Below are 27,666 nucleotides of genomic sequence, written 5' to 3' on the forward strand. Positions count from 1 at the left end.
CTCTCCGAGATGCAAACATATAACATAAGCCAGCACAGTGGGAGAAACAAATGCTACCGATACATTTTACAAGTCCGGCGTGTTAATGCTGCAGGGATGAGATTTCAGTGAATTCATCCAAGTCAAATATGAAAACAGCTTTTTACTATTCGCAAGTGGCGATCACACTGGGAAGTCAAAGAGTAGATACGTCTCATTTACAAACCAGAGGACCTCCATGTAGGACCGACGTGTAGCTGCTCAACAAGCATTCAATGAATCTCATGTTACCTTTCATGGCTATACAGTCGTAGAGCTGCAGACGAGAATGTTTTCTTGAGAGAATCTCAAGAAGTTTGTTAGTCGTCCATTTTCTAAGTTAATATCAAAAGTTGAAAACCATACTGTGTCCCAAATCGCACATTACAATTAATATTTTAAAATTAGTAGTGTGTGAAAATGAAGTGCACAATGCGCCACAATTGGCGCACTCAAATGGTCAGAAAATTGAGTGTGGATCGATGGACACTTTCCACCCTTAACGGCCGCCATCTTAGTGACGTAGATGGCGCTAAACCGAAGCTACGTCACTGACGACATGTCTTCAGAGCAGATACAGATGTAAATGTCTAAAGAAAACACACATTTTACCACAAAAAAACACAACAACAATAATAACACACCACAAGAGGAGAGAAATTCTTCCAGACTGTTGCTCCTAAGCTTTGGAACGATCTTCCTCTCCCTCTGTGTTCGATGATCTACTGACTCCCTCAAGAAACATCTTAAGACATTCTTATGTGCAGGCTTTTCCTTGTTTGTCTCTGTGTTGTCATGGCCTTTTAAGTATTTATTTTATTGGGTATTCTTTTATTGTTTAAGCGCTTTGTGACCCTGGTCTTGAAAAGCGCTTTATAAATGCTTATTACTTACTTACAATGAAACACAACTTAATACTTGTTTCAATTGGAGAAAAGTGTAGTATTGTGATAAGTGGCAGTATTTGATTTGAGACAGTACTATCCTCTCGAAATTTGCGCACTGGGCAAGTGCATGTACTGTAAACCATTGAACTCGGAGAAGTGCGCAATTTGGGACACAGACTTTCTGTTTAGTGGTGTTTCACAAATGTAACTTCCTGTTTCCCTTTATCAGTTCTGACCAATCGCGGCAAGTTGGAATCTACATGATTCCTTTGCTCTGTTGCTCTGTACCAATGTTGTGTCTCCCGATTGAATAGCTCTTTTAAAAGCTCCTTTAATTTTATTTAAAGAATTTTCCTTTTGACAAGTGAGTAATTGATCTGCCATTTAAACAAATAAACTGATAACATTTTTTCCTGTTAAATGAGAGGTTTAAACTGCTAATTTATTTCCTTGGATATATTAAATAAATTAGGCTGAATCTTTTTATCGGGTTTCCAAAGAGCCAATGATTTAGAGCAAAGAGTGCAAGTTCAAACTGGCGTATCTCTGTATCTGGTGGTTCTTATTCCCCGTGGGTGGATCCGAATGATGTTTGGAAAGTGACAGGTCAACTTTGACCTGCGCCCACAGATGGTCGGCAGCAATGGCTCGTGTTGCTGTCAGCGGGGAGCAAACCTGGCCCAGAGTAAATAGTCAAACAAACACAGAGGTAATCCCTCTGTTGTTTTTCTTAAACCCAGCTTGACCACCTACCGACAAAACAACACGTCCCGTTACCGGATTCATGTCTCAGCCATGATGTGGATAAGATTGAATCAATCAAAGTACATTTCAGGAACTAAGTCAGCTCTCCAGGTCAAGTTTTGAACACATCTTGGGAAAGTATAGTTTGACATAATAACCACGTTAATGTGTTTTGTGTTGTGTCTTGTGTATGTAACTTTCTGTTTTTGCTGCTGCCTACCAGGAACAGGTCTCTCTTGCAAATGAGACCCTGTGTTTCAATAATAATTTTACCTGTATAAATTAAGGTTAATCAAATAAAATAAACATAGACCACTAATTAAGTTAATTTTTTTGTTTATTTGGACATTTATGTTTCGAAAGGCATTCACAATAATACTATTAAAAGGCAGTGATATCGTCCAGTCTTCCAAAGAGTGTTGGAGACAAATATTGACATCTACAAAAATAACATGGTACGGTTCAAACAGGGCATTCCAACTGCTTGGCATATTTTTGTGCGTGAGTAGAAATGTTTATCTGAAGGATATTCCCAGAGGTCCCCCCTCTCACTGCCCCCGTCTTGGGAGTGTCTGAGGATTCCGAATCTCTGCGAAATAGAGGGTGTGGAACCTCGAAACATCACACAATGACCCTGGAAAACTAACAATGGCCTCACACACATATTGTTATGGTTTGGCCCAGTCCAGTGCCCCCCCCCCCCCTCCTACAGTGGAACTTCAGTGATGGATTGCTTTCCTCACTCACGATGCTTGGCCTGCGTTGTTGCCCCGCCGGACTCCAGTCCACCACTGGGAACTGGCCTGTTTTCCTTCTCCCTGGCTAGAAACCTTCAAACAGTCAGCAGCATCTTACCCTCCTTTCCTCACTCCCCTCAGCTGCTGCCTGTTATGTTTCCACAACACACAAATGACTAGGATGTATATGAGGATTCATCATCCACGAAACATTGTTTCCCTGTGATGAGCTGGAAACCAGTGAGGAGGTGCCCTGTACAATAATATTGAGATTCAATATGATGACATCGCATGAAAATGCTGCTGGATTAGAAGACCAGGGTGGTCGCCGTTTTTGATAAAAGGATCCTAGAATGTATTTCAAATATTAGGATAAGGAGTAGTACTATGGTCTTTGTGCTCGTGGAACAATGGACAAACTCACCACCCATGTCAGGACCTGTCAATGTTCATAGATAACATTGTTTTGTGGATTTGGAGAAGGTCGCCAGTGGAAGTTGCTCCAGAGGTTTTGGGTTCAAAATCTTATGTAACAGGCTATTTAGATGTGTGTCAGAGTTCGATCCCCATTTCTATTAAGAAAGAGAATCTTTGGTTCGGTGGTTGAATTAGGACTATGGTCCTCCCTATTTTGCAGAGACTATGGTTCCTATATAAGCTGGGAAAACCTTTGTATCCCCACAGACGACATGTCAAAGGTTTCTGGTGAAAGAAATTGTAGAAAATTAATTTATAGATTGACTCAGTCAACCATAGGTCTATGATAAAGCTTCATAGGGTTGGACCAAGTCTTTGCTTGAAAACCCTACTCAAATTGAACTACTAATATCAATATCTGCTCATTCAAACGCTCAACAGGGGGAGCAGCAAGAAGACTGTTCAAACATCTTTCTGTCAGAAGTGAGGGAGTGATTGAACAAAAACATATTTTTAAATTTATTCACTCTCATTTGGGATTACTGACATCTGCTGGACATTTCTCACAGTCCCAATACGGAATAAACAGCACATGTTCATTCTTGCCTTTTTGCACCTGATTTTCTTAAAGGGCAACTAATGTGAAAACTCTTCAGCTAGCTGTAATTAAACCCCGCTTTGTTTATACAAGGAGTTGCCAAGACCTTCGGGATTGATGATGTGCAGTGACAAACCTTAATGATTGACCAATCACAGCAGAGTAGGGGTGATTATGGTAAACAATAATTTATCTCCATAAAAACGAAGTGGGCGGAGCTTAAACACATTTTCCACTTCATGAGGAAGACTTAATTCATACACACACTTTATCTGGACATTCAATGTTAAACGATAAGGTTTTGATTTCTGAATCTATTATAAAACGATTGGCTCCATGAACAAACGACAGAGAAGTGATTTGTCAAGAGTCCTTCTGATAATTCATCATGTCCTTTTCGGTGTCTCTCACTAATCCTTCTGAGAAAGACCTGATGATTAATGGTCAGCATATGAATTGGTTTCTTCTTTTAAGACATTCATGACATTCATGTCAGGAAATGTATCCACCTCTGGTTCTGGGAAGGGAAGGTGTCGCAAGAAGCCAGATAACTATCCACTGGCGTGCATTGGAGACTGGTTGTTCCGAAACACCTCATCCTCTGGGTTTTAGTGGGATTTCTGACTTACAGGATCCACAGATGACTGGATATATTTAGGATGGGGAGAAATCTGGCTCAACAGACAGTGGAAAATCTCTCTCCGGAGCATCTTGGTGCAATAAAAAGGGTAAGTTAGTTTTAGGAATGCAGTTTGTCCATCGTTTTCATTAAGCAAACGTTTGAGTTGCAAGAAAAGAAGGACTGTATGGCACAGGTGTTTCTTATAATACGGAGAGTTTAATACATATTTATCTAAAGTATTATGTGGTATATTAGTGTGAAAATAGGTCCCTAGAATGTGGCTTTTGGCAGAGATTTGTTCTTTCAGGTGAAAGTATTCTAAAAGAATGATGAACGATGAGAAAGATTGGACATCACTGACAGATTCATAAAGTTTTATTCAGTTTCATAGTCCTGCTGTCTTATTTTCAACTTACCAAAATAGTAAACTCGTAAAACTAAACTTCTTAAATGTATTATGACAATTCATCAACTTAACAGTTGGACAGTCAATCCAATCCGACTGTCTTTGACGCAGCCAAGGTAGCAAATGAATCCTACGGTTTTGTTTTTCTTGAGGTGTTCGCCACATTTTGTGTTTTAAACCACCAGATCTGGATCTCAAATCTGTATTCTTTCCACTGGGGTTCTACCAGGGTCTGTGACAGGTTCTATACTCTTTTTTGAATTTGCCTTAATCCCTGACTAACTGTTTTTTTCTTCTTATGACTTGTGACTCAGAATCCGATGGACATCTTCAACTCATTCTAGACTAAGCCCAACATATATCTTTTCTAATGAAGAGTTAAATATAAATATAAACTACTTAAAAAAAGGATTAGATTAAGATAAGAAAACATAGTTTAAATTATTTGGACATGTATGTTTCGAAAGGCATTCACAATAATATTATTAAAAGGCAGTGATATCTTCCAGTCATTGTTGGAGAAAAATGTTGACATCTACAAAAATAGCATCAAACCATGGAACGGTTCAAACAGGGCATTCCAACTGCTTGGCATATTTTTGTGTGTGAGTAGAAATGTTTATCTGAAGGATATTCCCAGAGGTCCCCCCTCTCACTGTGAAAATTTTCCTCAAACTAGACCACTGACAACTTGGTGTTGAAACTTTAACAAAGAATCTGATTGTGATACTTGTAGACAGACTCTATGATTTCTGACATTGCTAACAGCTTTCCTCTCCCAACACGATGCAATGACCTTGATTTAACAATCCAGTTCGTACAATGAATGGAGGAGAGTGTGAAAGAAATATTGCTTTATTACAATATTAATGTGTTTTAAACTGCTTACTACATTATCACAATATTAATGTGTTCACTTCTTTACCACAAATGCATATGTGTTCGAAATCACTAATTGCCTTAAGCACAATGTGTATGTGTTTTGAAACTCCTCACAAGATATATCCCATCAGGGGTCAGCAAGGGCAAGTGAAAGAGCAGGGAACGAGTTGGGAGACGGAAGGTGAACAGATAACGGTGGGATACTCCTTAACCTTGAGTGTCATCTGTAAGACTGTTGTGAACTGCTGATGCCAATGCTCTGATGTAACCTGCACAATGAATCTTACTGAGGACAAACTAAGTTGGGAGGGGGGATGAGCAGAAGAGAATGCTTTTGATGTAACCTCCACAATATGTTTTACTTGTAACAAACTGAATAAAAAGGGAGGGACGCAAGGCCTTCGTTGGACAGTTGGTGCGAGCTAACTTCCGCGTTGGTTCTGCTGTTCCCTCCGGAGTGAAGAAACAATCTCTTGCTGGTGTGAGTCTGACTCTTTTGCTATTGAACTGTTTTGTCTGTGAAACTTTGTGAACAGTTTTTCTGACATTTAACTTGGTCCTTCGAGCCGGATGCCAACGCCCTTTCTTCGGTGGATGATCGACGACGCCTGAACCACACGGTGCACCGGCCAGTGGGTCTTACAAACCCCTGGGAGACCTCCTTTCCACGAGGCCAGGAGTCGGACATCATCTACCGGAGAGAACGCTGACGGCATCCAAGACCAGATCAACTCCACCAGCGAAGAGATTGAGGTCAGTTGTGTTTTTCTGACTAAGTTGTGTCATTGTGATATAAAGCATCGTTGTATCAAATGAACAGAACGTGGGACTAAAGGGGACAACGTAGACGTCCCTCCACGAGATCACTGAGTGATCTAAGGCCGTATTGTTGTAATACGGAGTATCATTGTGAGTATCATTGTGACACAAGGTACAAGAAAATAGAAAGAGGTTTAATCTTTTCTGTTTAAAGGCCGTACTTGCAGTACGGGGTGTTACTGTAACACCAGGACCATTTTCTCACTGAGAGGTTGTTGGGATTCTTGTCGGTCGAAACCTAACGGTGACAACGTAAAACTGACCAAGAATTTACAAAACCATCATAGAAATTGGAGTCTTGAGTAAAAGAAAGAATCTAAAACTGGTAAAACGACTGTGAGTATAAACACCCAGGGGTACCCGCCTCTTTTGAGGTAGAAGCTTGGTATCCGGTCGTTCCCAGGCATTTAGCATTTTCTTTCGAAAAAACTCGATAAGACACATACCAGAACGACATGAAGAAGGCAAATAAGACTTTTGCGGAAGCAGAAGCAATTAATAAAAAGAGAGAAAAAGAAGAACGATTGCGTAAAATTGAGTTGGCAGAAAAAGGCAATAAAGGTTGTTGTAGATTTGTGGAAAAGTGGCGAAAAATATATGATTTTTCAGGAGATGTTGATAATGAGACAGAATTGAGTAAGTTGTTGAGTAAATTGTCTTTGAAAGATAGAGAAAAGGGAAAGTTGAACGAAGTACATGGAAAACAGTGGTACGCATGTAAGACTCTGTATGACAGAGCAAGGGAAAAGAATCAGAAAATAAAAAATAAAAAACAAATGAAAGTGTGTTTAGTATCAATAAATTGTGCTACAAAAAATAAATAAAGATTTAAAGTGAAATTTCTGATCCAATAACAAAACCATCATGAACATAGTTGCTTTTAGAATCATGCAGTGGTCAGTACCTGACATGAATGAAGTGAGCATAAGTGACTGATACAGGAAAGTGTTTTAGGCTACAATAACTACACACCTGATAAGTAATAATGATACAGCTAAGGTTAAACTAACTGTTTAAGATGAAAATGAATTTGAACAAATTAATGATTCAGGAGCAAGTTTAACTGTGTCTCCGATCGCTGATAATGTGCAAAGGGGAAACGCCCCTAGAGCAGAAAAGTTGGAATTCCCTCCCTCCGATTTGCACGGGCGGGGGCCAATTCCAACTCCAACACCGCGGGTTCACTAGGCGGTAGGGGCCGGAGTGAGGGAAATACCTAAGATATATCCATGCCTGCCCGAGACACCTCCATTGTACACACCAACAATGACGACATCAAACTCAGCAGCGGCAATCCCCCCTGAAAAGAGAGTTTTGCCAGCCGTGACTCCATCTCAGGGAGACGCGATCACAACTCAGCAGCAGCCTCCTCTACAAGTTGGAATGCTGCCAGCCCTGACCTGAGCTCAGGTCATTGTGATTATAACTCAAACAAACCAGTTGGATCTGGAACTTTTGAGAAACGGGTGACAAGAAGTATGGGGGGGGTCGGTGATTGGGAAAAACAAATGAATCCACAGCATCCACTACAAGAAAAATCAGAGCTGAAGCTACATGATATTAACGAACAGACTACAGGAGCATTCCCTATGATTCAAATGCCGAGTAATGATGCAAATGTACCATTCTATGTTTTTAGACCATGGACACCCGTAGAACTTAAAGACATAGTTAAATCTATTGCAACACCTGCTGCAGACATAAAACAGTTTGTCAAAGAAATCAGAGACCTTGTCACTGGTCACAGGTTGAACGGTCACGAGATAGCTAAATTAATGGCACTATCTACAGGAAGTAGATACGGGATTGTAATGGAGGGGTGGACGGGACTGAATGATCAAGGTAACGTCATACCATATGCGCAAGTCATGTTACCCCTGAATGACATTTTGGAAAGATGTGAATTGATCTATGCACAGAGACCTGATCCTAATCAAATAGCAGCCTGCAGACAGAATGAAGACGAAAACATAGACGACTTTAAAATCAGATTAATGGATGTTTTTAACAAACATGGTAGGACTCCGGAAGATCATCCAGCTCTATGGGAATCACATTTAAAAATGATTTATTGAACGGGACATCTTGCCAGAGATTGTCCTGAGAAAAGCAAGCGCAGAGATAAACCCAGACGAAAACACTACTCTGATGATTCGTCTGAGGATGAAGAATGACTAGGCCTACAGGTGGCGGCACCAAGGTCACTAGAAGAAGAAATTAACCTCTCACATACAAGATTGTGTTGAAGAAATTTGTCGAATTGAAGCATGTCATACTTAAGGAAATATATTTTATATAGTTACGACGCAAATGCATCGTGAATCTTTATTAAAAGGATGTTGTTTTCTTAGTAAAACAAACATAAATATGGAGCATTTACACATTAATTTAATGTTAAGTCTTTTTGTGATCAAGTTTTTCATCAGCAGGTGGTTTTAAAATTGTTGAAACAAGTTTGGGTTAAGTTGTAATAAATACAAATGTTTTCTTGTTTTCTTTTCCAATAAAACCTTTTAGCAGAAAATTGTTTTCCTGATTCAAACATGTGACGTATGTTTGTGAACGAAATAAAGGGTGATAAACAGAAACCGGCTGTTTCTAAAGCACCGAAACCACAGACAAAGAAACAAATGCTATGATGGAAAAGGTAAAATCTTAGGAAACCAATTTTTCATTTTTTTAATAAGTATTATAGACTTTATTGAGGTTAATTCCACGTAAAAGAAGAATATGTTGTTTGAGTTGATAAGTTTTAATTTGAAATTAATTTGTCTTTGTCGGAATAATGATACTGAAATTGGTCGAAGAATTTCTAAATACTAGTTTTTCAATCTAGGTGGTTTTATAGTTGTTGTGTGAATTAATGTTGTTTGACTATATTTTGGACTATGGAAGTATTTGTCTTGGCGGATAAGAGTAATTGTCCCATCTTTGAGCAAACAGTAACAGCAAAAGGAGGATTCATGTCATCGGTCCTGATGCAGAAACATGGTAGCAAGATGAGACCAGTTGCATATTATTCACAACAGTTGGATCCAGTGGCACGAGCAACGCCAGAATGTGTACAAGCCGTGCTCTCTGCGGCGCTCGCTGTGCAAGCGTCCGCCGAGGTCGTCCTGTTTCACGCGTTGACTCTGAAAGTACCACACGCAGTATTAGTCTTACTGTTGGAAACGAAAATGCATTTCTTATCACCTGCTCGACATCTACATTGCACTGCTGTATTGTTATCTCAGGGACACATTAACATTGTCAGGTGTGGAGCACTCAATCCAGCGTCATTAGTACCCACACCACTAGATGGCACTCCACATGACTGTGGAAGCCAAGTCCAAATTTTAACTAAACCACGACCAGACTTGACGGATACACCTTTAACGACAGGAACCGTAGTGTTTGTTGACGGTTCAGCAAGTAAAGATGAAAAAGGAAAAAACAAAGTGGGGTACGCGGTGACGACCGCAGATAAAGTACTTTATCAAGGGAAATTAAAATCAACTAGTTCAGCTCAGGCAGCTGAGCTAGCAGCCCTTATAAAGGCATGTGAAATGTTTGAAGGTGATGATGTAACTATCTGGACAGATAGTCAATATGGATACGGTTCTGTGCACGTGTTTTGTCAACAGTGGGCGAGAAGAGGGTTTAAAACAACAACAGGGAAAGAAGTAGCTCACAAAGAGTTACTCGTTAAATTGTTGCATGTCATCCAACTACCAAAGAAGTTGGCAATATGTAAATGTGAAGCACATTTAACAGGAAATGATCCAGTCACTATTGGAAATAGACTGGCTGATCAGGCTGCAAAAGATGCAGCACATAAAAGCTCACAAGTGGGAACAATGCTTGCACAGAAGACCACATCCTCACAAGAAACACCTGTAAAAGAAAATGAAGTGTTAATAAGCAGACAACAAAACGCACCTCACACAGAGAAGACATATTGGGGAAAACAAGGTGCTGAAACAAACTCAAAAGGTCTGAGTACACTATCAGATGGGAAACCGTGGTTACCAAAATCTATGTTTGAATGGGCAGCAAAATTGAGTCATGGTTTGAGCCATGTCTCAACAGGAGGGATGGTAGCACAAGTGAAGCAGCATTACCACGTTCAAGGGTTCACTCTATATTCAAAAAATTTTTGTCACAAGTGCCTTATTTGCATAAGGAACAATGCACAAGGGTATTTAAGACCCAAACGGGGAAAGTTCCCAGAACCACCAGAACCATTTCACACCATACACATGGATTACATTGAACTGAACAAAGCACAAGGTAAACAATATTGTTTGGTAATCATTGATGTGTTTTCAAGATGGGTAGAAATTTTTCCAACAGCACATGCTGATGCAAAGACAGTTGTTAAAGCACTGTGTGGTCGAATTATTCCTACATTTGGTATTCCATCGCTCATTCGAAGCGACAATGGTTCACATTTTCTTAACAAAGCTGTAACCAAAGTTGGTGAACTCCTGAACATTGATTTGAAACGACATTGTGTATACCACCCCCAGTCCGCAGGACTGGTTGAAAGAACCAATGGTACTGTGAAATCAAGACTTGTGAAAACAATGAGAGAAACAAAAAGACAATGGCCAGATTGTGTTGGTCTCGTTGAAATTGGTATGAGAATTGTACCCGCTGAAGGGAAGACATTGTCTCCATTTGAAATCATATACGGTAGACCTTATACCTTACCTGATCTTGCACCCAAAGGTCAGAGTATAACAGGAGGGTCAATTCCAGCACACATGAGAAGACTGTATGAACAGAGAGAGGTTCGTAAGCACAATGATCTGCCAGTTTGTTCTGACCCACAGACTTTCCAGGTGCAAATTGGAGACTTGGTGTTTCTAAAAGTGCTGCGACGACTCAGGTGGGACAGTGAACGGTGGGACGGTCCTCACGAGGTGGTGGCTGTCAGTCCAACAGCGGTAAAGGTCGACGGCCGGACCGGTTGGATTCATCAATCTCAGTGTAAACTTCGACGACTGCCTCCTGGTCCTGACGGTTCTGGAGCCCCAACCACGTTTCAACAAGACAAAAAGACAGAGTGATAAAGGTCCTCTGCTGAGCCCGGCAGCCCTGTCACTCCGACGAAAGACCACAGCGCCCCATCCTCAATTGCACGTGTCAAAAAGACCACAGCGCCCCATCCTCAATTGCACGTGTCAAAAAGACGGACGAGTGAGGAAAGGTTCTTTGCTGAGCCCGGCAGCCTTGCCCTTCACTCCAACGCATCGGACGAGAGTTTATCCGCGGTAAACGCACGCTCTCGAGGGTTCAGAAGAAACCCCAACGAATGGAACGAGAGTTCTTCCGCGGCGAACGCACACTCTCGAGAAGAATGATGAACCAACCACAAAGACTTCTCCGTTCCGGATGGGTGAGAAACTTTGGACAATGTATGATTGTATGTACTATGATTATGGGAACAGTACTAATCTTTTTGTGGGCATTGTACATCTTAGAGTGGGGTCCACCTAATTCTAAGGTGGTAGAACGAAACTTCAATCAAACTAAGAACCTGACTAGAAACAAACGAGATAAGGAATTTGATGACAGTTGTCGTTGCGGAGGGTCGAGCCTTTGTCTAGCCCAATGCAATGAAGGTGTTTACTTAGGGAAGGGACAACCAGGTTATGTCACACAAAAAGACATTAGAGATATTAGTCGGCTACAACAATATACAGGCACCTTTATCAATCTTACACAACTAACTAATGACACGGTTTTGACAATTCCGTTAGCCAACTTCCACACTGAAACATCCAACAAAAAACGAAAGGCTGTACGGTTCAATGAATGGTCAACATATTGGTTCTATCTCATGTCCCAAGAAACCTTGGCTAAGAGAGATGCATGGTGGGGATGGGATAATTATGTAACGACAGAAAGAGGTGATTATTGGCCAAAAACCAAACGAAATAATGGCGCGAAAAATTGGAAAGATAAAGTGTACATGACGCACAGCAGAATGAATCTGATATTCACTTTTAAAGCCATGACAGAACTCCCAAACAAAGATAAAACAGATTGTAGCGTTTTGACACTATGGGCCTGGTATGCAAATGGTCCAGATCCATTTGTCCTAATAAAAGTATGCTACAGACCAATCTTAGAAACCAAGACACACCTCCTCCCAAAAGCCACAGTAACTGTATCCCGAAAAGGCGACGTTACACCTGCCCAAGGTATTGTAGTTCATACCTATGGAGAAACCATCGAAGAATTGTTGGCAGTTGACACAGGACTCACTACTGATAACAATCTCTACCTTGAGTGTGTTGTGAACATTGCCAGATCCATCAGAAAGGATTGTGCAGTTTGCATGAGACCGAGGGCAGCAGTAACACTGGTTGAGCCGATTGGAAACTCGTCATGCGTGATGAACATGACACAGGGTTTCAAAGTGACAAATTTCTGCATGCCATATGCTCAAAGGTACCCCATAATCGGAGCAACGTCCAGACCCTTCTTGTTCCATCCACCGACAGAGGGCAAATTTATTTGCTACTCCCGAACATCCTGTGGTAATGACGTTTGCAGGGACTATGGGAGGTTGAATGCATCGTTCTGTGATCAAACCGTTAACTTGTCAAAGAATGTCTTGAAACACGTCATTCGATCCCAGTTATGGTGGTGGTGTGGAGGTGGGGTTTTGAGAAACAGATTGGTAGAAGAATGGACAGGTAAATGTGCTTATGTAACAGGAGTACAAGAGACAAAAACTTATGTGTTGGATGATGATGACCAAAGTGTAGACATGAATGTAACTGACGCGAGAGCAAAAAGAAGCATTCTTGATTCACCAGTGGTTCGTAATACACCTGTTTACTTTGATGCCATTGGTCAGCCCCGAAATGTTCCCGACCAAGACAAACTCTTAGACGAAGCAAACGCAGCTGCGTCTCAGCTTCCGATCTTTGGAGGGTTGTTTCCGGTCACCACTTATAAACACACAGAACTCATTAATTACCTGAATCACAAATCAACACTCTGACTAACTTCACTGAAGTTCTCCAAACACATGTGGCCTCCCAACTGCATGCAACCTCTCTCATGGTTGTACAGAATCGTCAGGCGTTAGATATGATCCTGGCAGAAAAGGGAGGTGTTTGTAAGTACATTGAGAGTACAGGAGAATGCTGTACATATATCCCGCTCCATACGCTTCAAAATGGAACAATTAGCCAGACACTAACTCTGTTAAGAGCCTACCGTAAGAAAACTCAAAGCATGGAAGGTGTGGTCCCCAATCCAGTCTTACAATGGTTAAACGACACGTTCGGTAGCTGGAAAAATGTAATCCTAACTGTTGCCGGTATAGTTGTGTCTATTATCTCATTTTTAATTTTCTTAATAGCATGTGGTGTTCCTTGTTTGCGTATAATGATGGCTAAGATAATGGACGCAGTTAGCGTCAAGGTAGCTGCTCATGTCACTGTAGCCATGGCACAATACGAGTTGGTGCCACTTGAAGACGACTCAGAATGCGAAGTCTAAAATGTATCGATGATATTCCAGTTTATTTTGACGCTGTAACTGAAAAGTCTACCAAGGCAGAGGTTATGAGCCGAGTGTTTTACAAATTGGAAATGTCGGGAAATGTTGTATATATATGTAATGGAAATGTTGGCTTCTTGCTGGGAAAGGGTTTCTATCTTCTTTTTGCCCCCAGGAAGGGTTTTTGGGGATAGTTTTCTTCCCATTTCAGCAATCAGTCTTTTAAAACACTGTTTAATATTGATAAACAGGAGGGAAATGTGAAAGAAATATTGCTTTATTACAATATTAATGTGTTTTAAACTGCTTACTACATTATCACAATATTAATGTGTTCACTTCTTTACCACAAATGCATATGTGTTCGAAATCACTAATTGCCTTAAGCACAATGTGTATGTGTTTTGAAACTCCTCACAAGATATATCCCATCAGGGGTCAGCAAGGGCAAGTGAAAGAGCAGGGAACGAGTTGGGAGACGGAAGGTGAACAGATAACGGTGGGATACTCCTTAACCTTGAGTGTCATCTGTAAGACTGTTGTGAACTGCTGATGCCAATGCTCTGATGTAACCTGCACAATGAATCTTACTGAGGACAAACTAAGTTGGGAGGGGGGATGAGCAGAAGAGAATGCTTTTGATGTAACCTCCACAATATGTTTTACTTGTAACAAACTGAATAAAAAGGGAGGGACGCAAGGCCTTCGTTGGACAGTTGGTGCGAGCTAACTTCCGCGTTGGTTCTGCTGTTCCCTCCGGAGTGAAGAAACAATCTCTTGCTGGTGTGAGTCTGACTCTTTTGCTATTGAACTGTTTTGTCTGTGAAACTTTGTGAACAGTTTTTCTGACAGAGAGCCAAGATCTCAAACAGAAAATTCACTCTTGTAATGTATGACGTCAAGTTGTCTACTCAACAAATTCTGAGAGGAAATCTATAAACCCATAACATAACATTAGAATGAAAATTCTTTAAATCTAGAGTAAAATGCCAAAACTTTTAAAATGGAAAACATTGAATATTTAGAAATAAATTAATGTGTTACACAATAAAACGTGTGCAACTTGTCCGTTAAAGTGTGTGAAGCATCTCGGTGGTGAAAGGGAAGCTCGCTGACTTGAAGTTCTTCATCTGGGATGATCCAATCCCCACGGTATTAGAACATCCTATCAAAATCCTTGGAAAGTGCTATGACGCAAGCCTGAAAGACAAAGACCAGGTGAAACAACTGCGCAAGAAGATCAATGCTGGCCTACAAGCAACCGACAACACCCATCTCCCTGGCAAGCTAAAGACCTGGTGTTTCCAGTTTGGTCTTCTATCCCGGATGCTGTGGCCCCTTTAAATCTATGAGGTTCCAATCTCAACAGTAGAGAAGCTGGAAAAGGGAGTCACAGCCTTCATCAAAAAGTGACGTTTTCAAGTGCGTGAAAACACGACTACAGATGACACTGAACGAGTCCAAAGACAGTGTGATGAGGGAGAATGCACCAAACTTGGCAACATCCGCACTCAGACTTGTGAGGAATATTCAGCAAGGAAAAGGAGGCCTTGGGTTGGCAACTAGCCGCCCAGAGTGGAAGAAGGCCACTGCTCTGGAATGGCGGAAGATGGTGGTGGAAGAAGTGCGTCGTCAGGAGGAGGCTGCAAGATAGGTCCAGACAGTCTCTCTTGGGGCAGTGATGAAATGAACTGGAGGGATGTGTGGGCCATGGAAGCAAGGAATCTGAGCTTCGTCATTTGGGCCACCTACGACGTCCTTCCAACACCAGCAAACCTCCATCAGTGGTTTAGTGTGGAATCCGGGTGTGCTCTGTGCTCCCGACTAGCCTCCCTCCGGCATATTCTCACAGGGTGTAGGACCAGTCTCACCCAGGGGCGATATTCTTGGCGCAACAACCAAGTACTAAAGTGCCTCATGGCCATACTTGCACTTCCATGAAGGGGCTACTCCTGCCAGGAGCAACCATACAACATCAGAGAAAGACCAGCTGTTCCTAGCATGAGACTGGAAACTCCTGGCGGACATCGGTAGGCAGAAGATCTACATTATCAAGCTCACCGTACCCTGGCAGGCGAAAAGATACAGAGCTGGCCGCTAAAGCACGACATCGCGGCTGGAATACAGAAGTCCGCCCAGTGGAGGTAGGATGTGGCAAAAACTGCATCAGAAGCAGCAGAAAGGAGCAGCCAGTGGCTTTGGCCGAAGAGAAACGACCCCTCTAAGGCCCCAGCTAGCAAGCCATACATCCCCCTGGATGTTTACCTCATGACTGACTGACAAGCTGACTGATTGGAGATGGGACGCAAGCTTGGGCCTGATCAAACTGTATTGGCAACTAGAATTTTGTAAGAATAATGAATCTGCTCTGAGAAAAAATACACAACGGTGGAAATTAAAACATTTGAACTGGACACTCAAAGTTTTACTCCTGAGGTGGAAAGATAAAAAAGAAAAAATAATTAGTATGTTTCTTAACTATCATAAAACTTTTGTTTTTCTTTCATGTTTGTTTTTTCTAAGTCTGCCAGAAGATTTGGATCAGAACACGTTGGTGAATGTGGAAGACGGATGGGAAGAAGCCTGGATCACTGGGTTTGCTTTGCTCTGGTTTTCTGTTCGTCCTCAGAGCTGGTTCTGGTTCTGGTCCAGTTCGACTTCATAATCCACTTAGTACCTTGATTCTGTCTCAGTGCGTCTGCTTTGCTGTGTTTGTATTCTTTACCCCTTCATGTGCCATCACTCTGTTCTCTTCCCTCTGGTGAGTGGAAGAGTAGTTACCTCACACTTTATGGTTCCGACTTCAGTTGAGAGTCCGTCAATCATACGTCTTCTTCCATGTGCCCGTACGTGAAGCCTTTTAAACAGACTGGGATGATTTATGCTGTAAAAACAAGCATATGTCCTTCAGCGTGAGGTTTGCAACTAAAGTGTTACCACAGACATGTACACCCACGAGTGTCAACACTAAATCAGTTGTTGTTCTTGACGCCTTGTTGTGTTGACACTTTCTCACCAACTGTCCAACACGTGGCAGCTCTTCAGATCGAGGTGCCAAACGTTTCCTTCTGTTAGGAATATTGGCGTGAAAAAAAAAAGACACACTTTTTTTTATGATCTTAAGATATTGTGTTTTCATACACACCTTAAATAATTAAGAGTGGACGTATCTGTACATTTACTGCTTTAATAGCTGATGATATTGTTATAGTAGCTTCAGAGATACTTTATTAAAAGAAGCTGTTGTGCTTCTGTTTCTGCTCCTGTGTGCGTGCGTGCGTGTAACTGAGAGCAGAATAAGTTACGATGGAGTTTGTGTGGGTGTGAATGATTCTGACATCATCACCGCCCGCCGTCTCGTCCTCTTCCAGCACCCCAACACTGACAGCTCCTCTATTGTTCCAGCCATGCGTGGGCTCCCACAGTTCCCATGTGTTAGAAATCATCCGCCCACGTGCAGCAGCAGACGGGGGCCGGGGACGGTGAAACCGTATACGGAGAGTCTGTGGGCCGCGGGACGGGTCCTGATGAAAGACGCTGTGAGTGTAGAGAGAATAACAAACACCAGAGACACCGCACACTAAACACACATATACCTGCAGACACACTTCGACACATATGCAGGTACGAGAGGTGGGTACGGTCTCACGCTATAGCAGGGGAGGGTTGTGATGGATTACAAAAAGTCCTCAATCTCAGGATCTGTCTGGAAGTCAGCATCATCAAAGTCAAGGGAATATGACCGAGTGTTGAAATGTGAAATCACGAAAACACATCATATTTGATAATAATTGTGTCATTCTAAACCGTCTTATGTCTGGTCTGTTTTAGAAGCTTACTGACCTTCAACATGGACATTTTTCCCAAAAAGATCCATAAGATTTAGCAACAAGATACAAGGCTGAGAACAATTTATATTGTGCCCCAAATACTAAACTTAAAACTTTTTTAATATATTCAGTTAAATTGATAACTTAATCGATAAAAACTGTAGCAAACCTGAGGTAAACTGTACCAACACATTACAGAACATATATTGTTTAAACGGCAACTTATTTGTTGATTTAAGTGTCTCTTAAATATATGTTGGACCTCTATTGTCCTAATGAGTATGTGTCTGTTTGTACAAAACTCTCTTTTCATTGAAATATTTACGCTAGAATTTTTGGCTTAAGCTCCGCCCACTGAAAACGCTTACTTTTTCTGTAAATAAAATCTTGTTAACCATAACCACACCCACTCTGCTGTGATTGGTCAAGAATACACCTCCAAGGGACTTGTTGTGTAAACAAAGCGGGGTGTGATTACAGGTGGCTGGAAGACATTTTTATTTATTAAGTTGTCCATTAAGAAACCATTGAAACATTTATAATAATTGTCCTAATCTCAGTCTATTCAACTGACCAGGAGATTTGGATCCGAGCAGGGTGGTGAATGTGGAAGATGGATGAGGAGATTGAATAAGCCCGGATCACTGTGGCTGCTCTGGTTTTCTGGTCCTGCTCAGAGCTGGTTCTGGCTCGGGTCCAGTCTGAGCGAGCTGGCACAGGTGAGCACGTTCACACTGTTGGCTCTGGCTCTTCCAACCGATCATTACCATAGACGACAGAGTGGAGCGTCTGTCTATTTTCACACGCAGCTGAGCTCATTGTGCGGGTTCGTCTAAATTTATCGAAATCATCTGCAGCCCAGGGTGAAATACTGTTCGCAAATATTGCCGCGGAGTTTCTCGGAGCAGCAGATGGCTGTGGCATTTGGAAATTGAACTTCGCATAAACATGTGGTCACTGCCTGAGCAGATGTTTGGAGGAGGAAGCCAACATTTATTTGACACGTACCTCAGTGTAAAAGAGGAATTGGTGTAAATATATAGTTCCTTTCACTCCCATGACTGAACCGTGTTTACAACACATGGAAACCCAAAGGTTTCACGTTTCAACCCAAATTTCTGAACTCTTTCTGCGATGATGAGCCGTCCTCATGCAGGCGCTCTCGTCGTCTTTTATGACGGCACCTGAACCCCAGACCCCGCCACCACCACATGCCCAAACCTTTGTATGCAGACGTAAGTCCTTGGAATTTGTCAGTGGAAATACATTTGTGGTGGTTTTCAAGTCACGAGTCTGACACTACTGGTGCTATTTACAAGAGAGCCTGTCAGAAGTATGAAGCAGTTGCTCGATAGCATCGAGTGTGTTTATAAGTGCTTATAAACACACTGAAATGAACAATTTAATACAAGTGCTTTCCATGTCTGTCATCTTGTGTCGTACATTATGAGAAGGTGTCTCTAGGTGGTCTAGTGTAGTGGGCAAAATCAGGTAATCAGGGATTGTATGGATGTCAAACACAGTCATGCAAGATGTCAGAATGTTAAACTGAGTCACAGGCTAAACAATTACATATTATATTAAATGTTGAGTATTTTGCACTCAACATAAAGTTAACAAAAATTGTCCAAGTGAAAATAGATTTTTTTTCTAATTCAACCAAATCATTCATTAATTTATAAAGAAATTCCCTATAAATTGTATTTTCTTCCTCTATCCTTTTCTGAAAATCAGTCTGGCCACAATTAATGACTCTACCAGCCAGATTTGGCCCCCACGGCTGAGTTTAAAACATGTGATATGGATAAGGGAAGGTAAACAGAGTGACATCTCTATCTCTATATGTATCTCATCTATCACAAAACATTCGACATTTTTTAATGGTTTTTAAGTTGAAAAAAGAGCATATTCTTTTTTCTTTACACTCCTAAAAATGCCACATTCTTATTGTGCTGTTTTTACAAAGTATAATGAAACACATGAAGATAAACATTTCTTTCTGATCAAACATATGTACAGATTTCACGAATCCAGAAACGTGAAAATACGCTGAAAACAGGGGGAGGGTATTTCCCTTTGTTGTCGCAGCCGTCTGCTGTATGACAGCAGTCTAGTCCTGGGTGCACTCTGGGAGTCCTCCAGTTGATGGATGATCCCTCTGCTGCTCGCTGCCACTGCTTCCAGGACCATTTCCTCTGCTCACCTCAGACCCGGCTGTTTGGACAGGAGACCTGCTAGGCCAGTAGATCACTGAGGCTTCGAAGGCTGAATGTGGACCCTTGTATGCAACCTTAGCTCGGCGGAGGAGCCGCTGTATTAGTTTCCCTCAACAGAGGCTGTCGTGCGAAGAAGGCGAGAAGCTGTTGATGTCTCTGATTGATTTGTTTTCCTTCATATGAACGTCCGTTCTGTCATCGTCCGACTGCTCTCCATCACGTTTGACTGTTCTGGACATTGAAGTGATTTCACTGGCACTGTACACAACAGCATCTTAAGTTAAACTTCATCACCTGGTTTTCTCTTTTTTCTTTCGTCTGAGAGTCACTTGAGGATTTTCTGAAGCCCCAACAGTCTCTTATGAAACAATTTAAATCCCTCACTTCCTCACAATAAGCCATGACACAATTCCATCTTTACTCTTGGTCCCTGGTTCCTGACTTGAAATTTCCGGGAGACCCCAGTTACGCAACATGGAAAACCTATTTTGGCTCTATCAATCTATGGAATGGTTGTTTGACTTTGATTGATATTTCACCACTTAATCATTTTGACAGGTCAGCTGTTATGATTTAACAGTGTCTTCATAGTACTGTATGTCCCTCAGATGAGTAACAAAATGATGAATTTTGTGTTTGAGCATTTTTTAAATATTGTCCTGTGTAAAATATTGTTTTTTTAAATTTAATATGGTAAAAGAAGAAAATAAAATATAAAAGTACTATAGGTTCCTCTTTATAAACATAGACTGGTAGTCTGCGTAGGTAGATAGGCAGTTGATCTACTGGAGCTGGACAGTGAGGCTTGAGTATGATTTGGGAGAACAAGGCACACTATGTGTTCAGAGGTTCATTGGTGATCGAGTGTTCTTCTGTTTGATGATCCACAGAGTCAAACTGCTGCTAGACTTCCTGGCAGAGCAGAGCAGCCCAGAAGTACCAGCCGTACAGAACCACAGAAAAGAGTCCTGCAGTTTTCAGGCTCTGGTATCCACCATGTTACAAAACGCAACATTCGAGAGTGCAGGAAGTCTCAGATAATTTAATGTTGTGCAGCTCCTCCATTCTGGCCGGTCTTGACTGATTGTGCAATGGAAATGGAAGATTTACAACTCCTGCGGGAGCCGCGAATCACCAGAGACAAGAAGCTTTGGAAGGGGGAAGGATGAGCCGAGGCTGTCTGCAGACAAACGTCTTCCAGAGTGTCTATGCGCACAAAGGCTTGTTCAGTTGTGTACAGGTATTCCAACTGACACACACATGCAAAACATGCGCTCGCTGACACGGCACACATGCAAACACATGCTCCTTGAATGCCTCCTTCACCACAACAGCCATCTTGGGAGGATGTGCGGAAGACATCACATATTTCCTCCTCCTGCCCCGGCCGTGTCTGTCTCACATGTGCGAGAGGCCAAAAACAGACATGCAGAAAAGCAGCCGCTTCAAGGGAGGACTAGATTTGCAGGTGGCCTAAAACAACAATGAGGATGAAAAGAAAGAGAGGATGTATGTCCACTGCTTCCAGGCCATTTGAAAGCAACCGAATGAAGGATTGGGTCGAGAGCACAGGGGCCAGCGAGAAAAAAGAACAGTCTTGTTACATTAAGTTCCTCTTGGGTCCATTTCTTTTGACAAAACGCAGTCCGGTGTAGTGTTTTTGCAGCCCCCGGCAAAGGTGATTCAGACATGTCTGAGACAGACCCTTGCTGTCAGTTTCTAACAAAGAAAATAACATGAGGCAGACAAATGCACCTCGGAGGACTTCAGTCCTTTATGTCGAGCAATCGCAAAAAGGTTGGACCAGCTTTTAATATGTCAAAGACTGCTCAACAATTATTGGCTTTTGTTCCACGGAAGGAAGTGCCTCTGTTGCATATGTGCTCTTTGGCTACTGGACGATCAACCCTTAACTTTCTTTATGTCCTCGATAAACAGATCATTTGTCCTACTTGTTACCTAAACTGGGTCATTGTGGGTGGAGCGCATCCCAACTACTTGGAGTGATATGCAAAGGACTGATTAAAGTAGACAATCCAGTTACACAGACAATGTAGTGTCATCAAAAGCATTACCTTACAGGGCCTCATAACTCAGACGGTAAAGTGCTTGGCTTTTGGGCTGAGAAGTTGTGGGTTCATTCCTAGCTCCGGATGAGATTATGGTGTTGTGTCCCAGAGCCACTTTACCCTGATTGAAACTGCTGCGTTGCAGCCTACTCCCATCAGTGTGTGACTGCGGGTGTGATTGTGTTAATTTGTAACTTAGTGTAAAGTGCTTTTGGTGCTGAAAAACACTGAGAGCACTTCATAAGTAAGTGAGTTAACCATTTAACTGTAAGTTTGTCTGGACGGCGCAAGTAAACCCAGAGTGCAAACCAAGAGTCACATTCTTTCTGTCTCCATCTAATTCTGTAGTTTTAAACTCTTAACTATATGATCCTGTGTTTCTACTAAAGTAATGAACGATCTTCGAGCAAACCGTTAGTACAGAGATCATCATGATTTACAATGTTTAGTAAAAATAAACCTTGTTTTAAAGGTTTCAACCATATAAATGACAACAAATGTCTTATATTTGAAGGATTCAAAGAATTTCAATTTAATTCCAATATTAACAGAGCTGAATTTTGATATACATATCAGAATCAGAACCTTTTATTGCCAGTGTTGAAGACACACATAGGGATGTTTTGTGGTTGCAGTACAGAATACAATAATGAAATATGATAAGACACAAAATTAGCAAAAGAAAAACAGATCCAAGCACCAAGGCAGCCATTCTGCAGTGGCGATTAACATCTATTTTACTTTTTTAAAATGCTAAAATGAAGAGAAATATTACTGGGGGGAAAAAGAGTAGCTTTAAAATGTACGGATTTGAGACAAACAAAAAGAATAGGTTCAGCGTTACAAGAGCTTAATGATTTTCATTGAGAGTGACAAGAAAGGACGAGATTGCTAAATCAGATGTACAGTTCATGGTGGAGGAGTTTGGAGACAAAGTTAGAGGAGTCAGAATCAGACGAACACGTAGAGGATAGAGGGTGGACATGTGGGGAGAAGAATGGACGAAGAGAAAGACAACCATCTGGTTTATGGATGTTTTGAAGGAGGACATAGTGATAGGTGTGGGTGGAGGAAATGGCTCGGTGTGGCATTTACTGACAGGTTTGGCTTCTTTTCCTAGATTGAGACAGCCTCGAACCTGGAGATAAACAGGTTTAAAGTTGATGATTTAATGGATTTAATTGTAAAGAGAAAGATATGTTTTTTAGTATTTAAGTAAAGATATATAGACTTTATTATTCCCTCTGGAGATCTTCTTCGGGAAATTGGGTGTCCAATTCACAGCAGAAGAAAGATTCATAGAAAGAAAACGTGCAAATAAACAGAAATAAGTGCAAGGGATGACAAAGTGCAAATATAAAGAAAATAGATCAAAGTAAATAATGCAAAGAAAAGGAAACAAAGATTAAAATACAATAATTTTAAGTTATGTTGCTTTTATAGTATTAACACAATAAACATATAATCCTTCTTACTGCAGCTCACAATAAGCTTAAAGGAAAGTTACCCAGTTAGAGTTTCGTTTCCCGAGAAATGACAGTTTCTGTTTAAGATACAGTGACCACACCAAGACATTCAAGCTTATCTTCCCATGCAAGCTATTATACCGTGTTTGAATCATACAGAAAACTGGTTTTAGCTGGCTGCGTCCAGCAACAAGAGAACAAAATGTTTGTATCTGAGTTTGTAATGATCTGAGCTATCGAACAAAAAGGCAGCACAGAGCGGAGAATAACAGTGGTTTGGGACCAGCCGTAAGAAGCGCCGCTACTCCTTGCTGGTAGTAAATCTAGATTCTGATAACGTCATCCTTTCATATAAGGATCTTATTGTGCAAGGTCAAGTGTTTTACTTTTTTTTTTTTACTGTAGTTATAATTCTTTGGCAAGATGGTCTCTCTCTGTGACCTAATCAGAAGTTATAAATGGGCTTCCAAACACACATCTGACGGGGAGAACTGGCACACACCCTCTTCCTAGATCCACCAGAGCCAGAAAGATCCAAGACACACACACACACACACACACACACACACATACACACACAGGCCGCCTGCATTATCTCAATGATGTTATCTTAACTTTCGCCATCTCGCATTTTCACAGCGGTGTCCTTCCAAATCAGGCTGTCAGACTCACACACGGGCTCTTTGAAGTTAGCCGCTAGCTAGGTAACGATAACAGTGAGCAGATGGATCCGTGTGCAGGAGCCGAGGAGCGAGGCGGACATGCTTTACTTTCTACTGCCGCCTTCTGTAGTTCTGACCTTCACACCTCTGGCGATCCATCAAGATCCCGGCAATTAACTGAGAATGTGGACTTCATTACCAGGACTTCACATTAAAAAAAATGGTTCGAATACGTTTTCTCAAAGACATTCTATAAACTTAAATAGGAGTTTCAATCAAACAGTACGTCTGTTGCTTTTCGCGTCTTTTATTTCCAGTCGTAAATAGAACATTTTAAAACACATTCAAATTTTATTCCGTTTAATGTGTTTTAAGTCTGCTGTAGACGATTCCTGTTGGGAATGATGAATGAAGTCCATGGGCGTTTAAAACCTTGACAAATGCTGCTGCCCACACAGAGGGTTGTATCATAGGAAGGCTTCATCTCAAGAATGTTTTCTGGAGTCGAATCTGCTTTTGCAATCAGAGCCGAGGACGTATTGCTGTATCCATCTTTATTTCAGTGACCATCACGGCTCTAAATTCACTGCAACTGTCGACTCTGATGTAAAGACAGCCCAGGGTTCCAAGAACCACATGTCCTGAATTTAGATTGAGAGGAAAAAAAGAAAAAAAGTCGGGGCCAAGATTTGCTATGTATGTTTTAGTTGTACATCCAATAATTACAACACGACCTAATTAAATCTTATCCATTTATTTGGCCACCTGCACGAACCTCTCTGTCGTTAAATCAACATTCCAGGTTCATTAGTTTACACTGCTGCTATTAATACTATCATTACAATTGGAGACGGTTTATTTTGACTACCATTACTGCTAATACAATAATAGAGCCTAATAGAGGCTGAGCCGCCACAGCACTGACTTCATTCCGTCTCCAGCAGCTGCAGCAAGGGGCCCGCAGAGGTCAGACGTACAGTAACACTTGACCCCGACAGTACGTGTGTTTGGAACGAGCGTCTCAGCCTCCCGCCAACTTCAGTCCCTGCAGACCCGCAGAAAGGGCAGTAACCTCTGAAGGCTTTGTTTGGCTGGCCGGAGTCGCAGCATAGGCCCACTATTGTAAGTCTGGGGACTCCTGTGCTCACGCGCTTGTTTTCTTTGGGAAGCAGGAAATTGGATGACTGGCTACCTGCTACAACAACATCCTGTACTTGAGAAGCCGTCTTTTCACCCATACCCACCTATTATTTCCCTTTTCCATCATACGCAAGTGGTCAGGCGGCGAGATTTTCACCCCCCCCCCCTCCGTGGTCCTGTGGGCCCCTGTGCGTGGGTTTGCCTCGGTTCCACTCAGGTTGAGATCAAATTGGCCCCATCCAGATGCTTCCGTTGAAAATTGCGTATGGGGGCCAAATACTTTCGGAGTCAGACCCCACCCTGTTAGGTTAATGGCCCTTTGTGAGCCGGCTGGAATGACAGTGATGGTTTGGACTCGTGAGTGTTTCCATCACTTCATAGCCAATTAAAGTTGACTTGCATTCGTTTCCCCCCCGAGACTTACGTAAACCTTAACCACCGCTGGCCTGACCACCTACCCCTAACCTCAGTAATAATACCAGTTTTACTCGCACAATCACTTCTACTTATGGCACTGTCAGTGCTTGTCAAGTCACTTACGACCAATCAGAGTGATGTCAGTCGCGGCCCCAAAACCAGACTCTTGGTGGGCGTCGATGAGAGGTCGTGACCCTCAGAGACTTCCGATCTTTTTGTGAGGTTCTAATGAAGATAATTATGGCACAACAGGAAAAGATTAGGAATGGATCAGTCTCCGTTAAGAAGGGCTCGGATGACCCCTCTACGCACATGATTGTGTTGACGTCCAAACCGTCATCTGAACCAGCACCACAAGGAGATATATTACAACTCATGTTAAACTCAAGTGCACTTTTATTATGTAAACATTACCTAAGAATTCGTTGGGATGCTCAGTGGTCACACTTGCGATGAACTGCAACTCATCAGGTGAACGTTCCTTTGATAGACTCCAGTGATGATGGTGTGTTTCCATGACTTCAGTGTCAATTACTTTCATTTCCAGTCTCGACCCACATCTGGCCTCTCCGCCTAATCCTAATCCTAATCATAACACCACCTTAATCACTCGCTCAAGCACATCTACTTATGGCGCTGTCGTTGCCTGTCAGACCACTTTTGAGCAATTGAGGAGATCTGTGTCACTCAGCTCTGAAATAACACTGGTCTTCATGACCCCAGCAGGGTCTGCATGGGCGTCATCCAGGGACATCGGATCTCTGAGTGAGGCTCTAATGAAGATGATTACACGGCAATAGGAAGACATTCAGTTCTATCGGCGTCCTGAAGTCACTGTGATGGTGAACTCTAGTCGATGATAAAATGGCTTCATCTATATATGATGTGTTTCAGCTAAATTAATTATATTCAAATGTTCTAACACCCTCATCAATAGTTAACTAATTATATCATAATAATATGATAAAATACTGCTGTAAAAACATGTATTTATTAAAAAAACCACTCATATAATTAATGATTATTCATAATAAAATAACTTTCTTTCTCATAGCAATACAAAAAATATAAACCTAATAGACTATTTACGTCCATGAACATACAGGAATGGCCAATTTGGATTTTTGAAATGTAAACAAACAGTGAGCAAAGAGTAACCTAAAAAAAAAAGAAAATTGGAAAAAGACGACTACACAGTTTGAGGACAAACAGGCAGAGAACTGAAGCAGTACAACCTGAACGCCACAAACTTTATGATTTACAGAATAAGTGCTTAAAAAAGTTGAATCCCCTGAAGCACAGAGGAATAACAGTCTCATTTGAAGGGTTGATTGAATAAAAACTAGATCTGAAATTCATTGATTTTGCAACCATTTTAGAGACAACCATTTAATTAGAATTTAAAAATTGTTATTTTTAAAAATCATTCCAAAAAAGGTGATTAAACTGAAGAAGTTACGTAATGAACGATAGTAAATCTGATGTTTGTCTTTTAAAGATAAAAATAGAAAAAAACAAACACAGAGTGAATATGCAACATACTGAAGGCAGAGTGATGTTTGTTTTAAACACATGCATTAAATCCGATCCTTTTAAAGTTATAGAATAAAATAAATGTTATTATTTTTATATTATTATTAAATTTATTTGAATAATTGCTGCTAAATTTCTTCTCTAATCCTTTATAAAAAATAAAAAAAAAACACTGTAGCTCCATGCCGTTTGTCTTCAACGTACATCTTGTATTGAAGCTTCGACAAGAGGAATTGTTCTGGAAAAACTAAAAGGTTTTCGCAGAAGTTAAAAGAAAATAATGCGATACAGACAGGAAGTATTTGCTTATTTATGTTTTATTTTCTCATGTCATGGCTTCAATACAAGATGGACTAGGCTGCCTCCATTTTGTCCTTCTTACTCTGATGCTAAACTTTCCTTTTATCAATCTAGTTCAATCGTCTCCCCCTTTCTTAATCTATTGGAGAAAATATCATTAATACATTTTAACATTATGACCAAGCTCAAAATATGTTACAGTTGCAGCACTTACTTCCCACTTTGCCATTACAACAATTATTGCGAGCATTTATCTATTGTTTTTTAAATCTTTTATATTAATATGATTCAAATATTTAACCTCAAAGTCTAAAATATGAAATAAATCACAACACAAATGGGCACATGTGGCTTTTGTTCAGTAGATGGTTTATTTAAAAAACAGCTGAAACATCCAAAA

General features: G+C 41.2%; 1 long non-coding RNA gene across 1 annotated transcript; it reads left to right on the forward strand.

Moving 5' to 3' along the window:
* The first annotated feature begins 5,977 nt into the window (after positions 1–5,977).
* On the forward strand, positions 5,978–14,406 carry LOC148085985 (uncharacterized). Its single transcript, XR_015710522.1, has 2 exons — positions 5,978–6,064; positions 10,948–14,406. It is a non-coding gene; the product is annotated as an uncharacterized LOC148085985 (long non-coding RNA).
* Positions 14,407–27,666: the final 13,260 nt, after the last annotated feature.

The sequence above is a fragment of the Callionymus lyra genome, chromosome 2 (genome assembly GCF_982586985.1).
Source record: "Callionymus lyra chromosome 2, fCalLyr1.hap1.1, whole genome shotgun sequence".
NCBI lineage: Eukaryota > Metazoa > Chordata > Actinopteri > Syngnathiformes > Callionymidae > Callionymus > Callionymus lyra.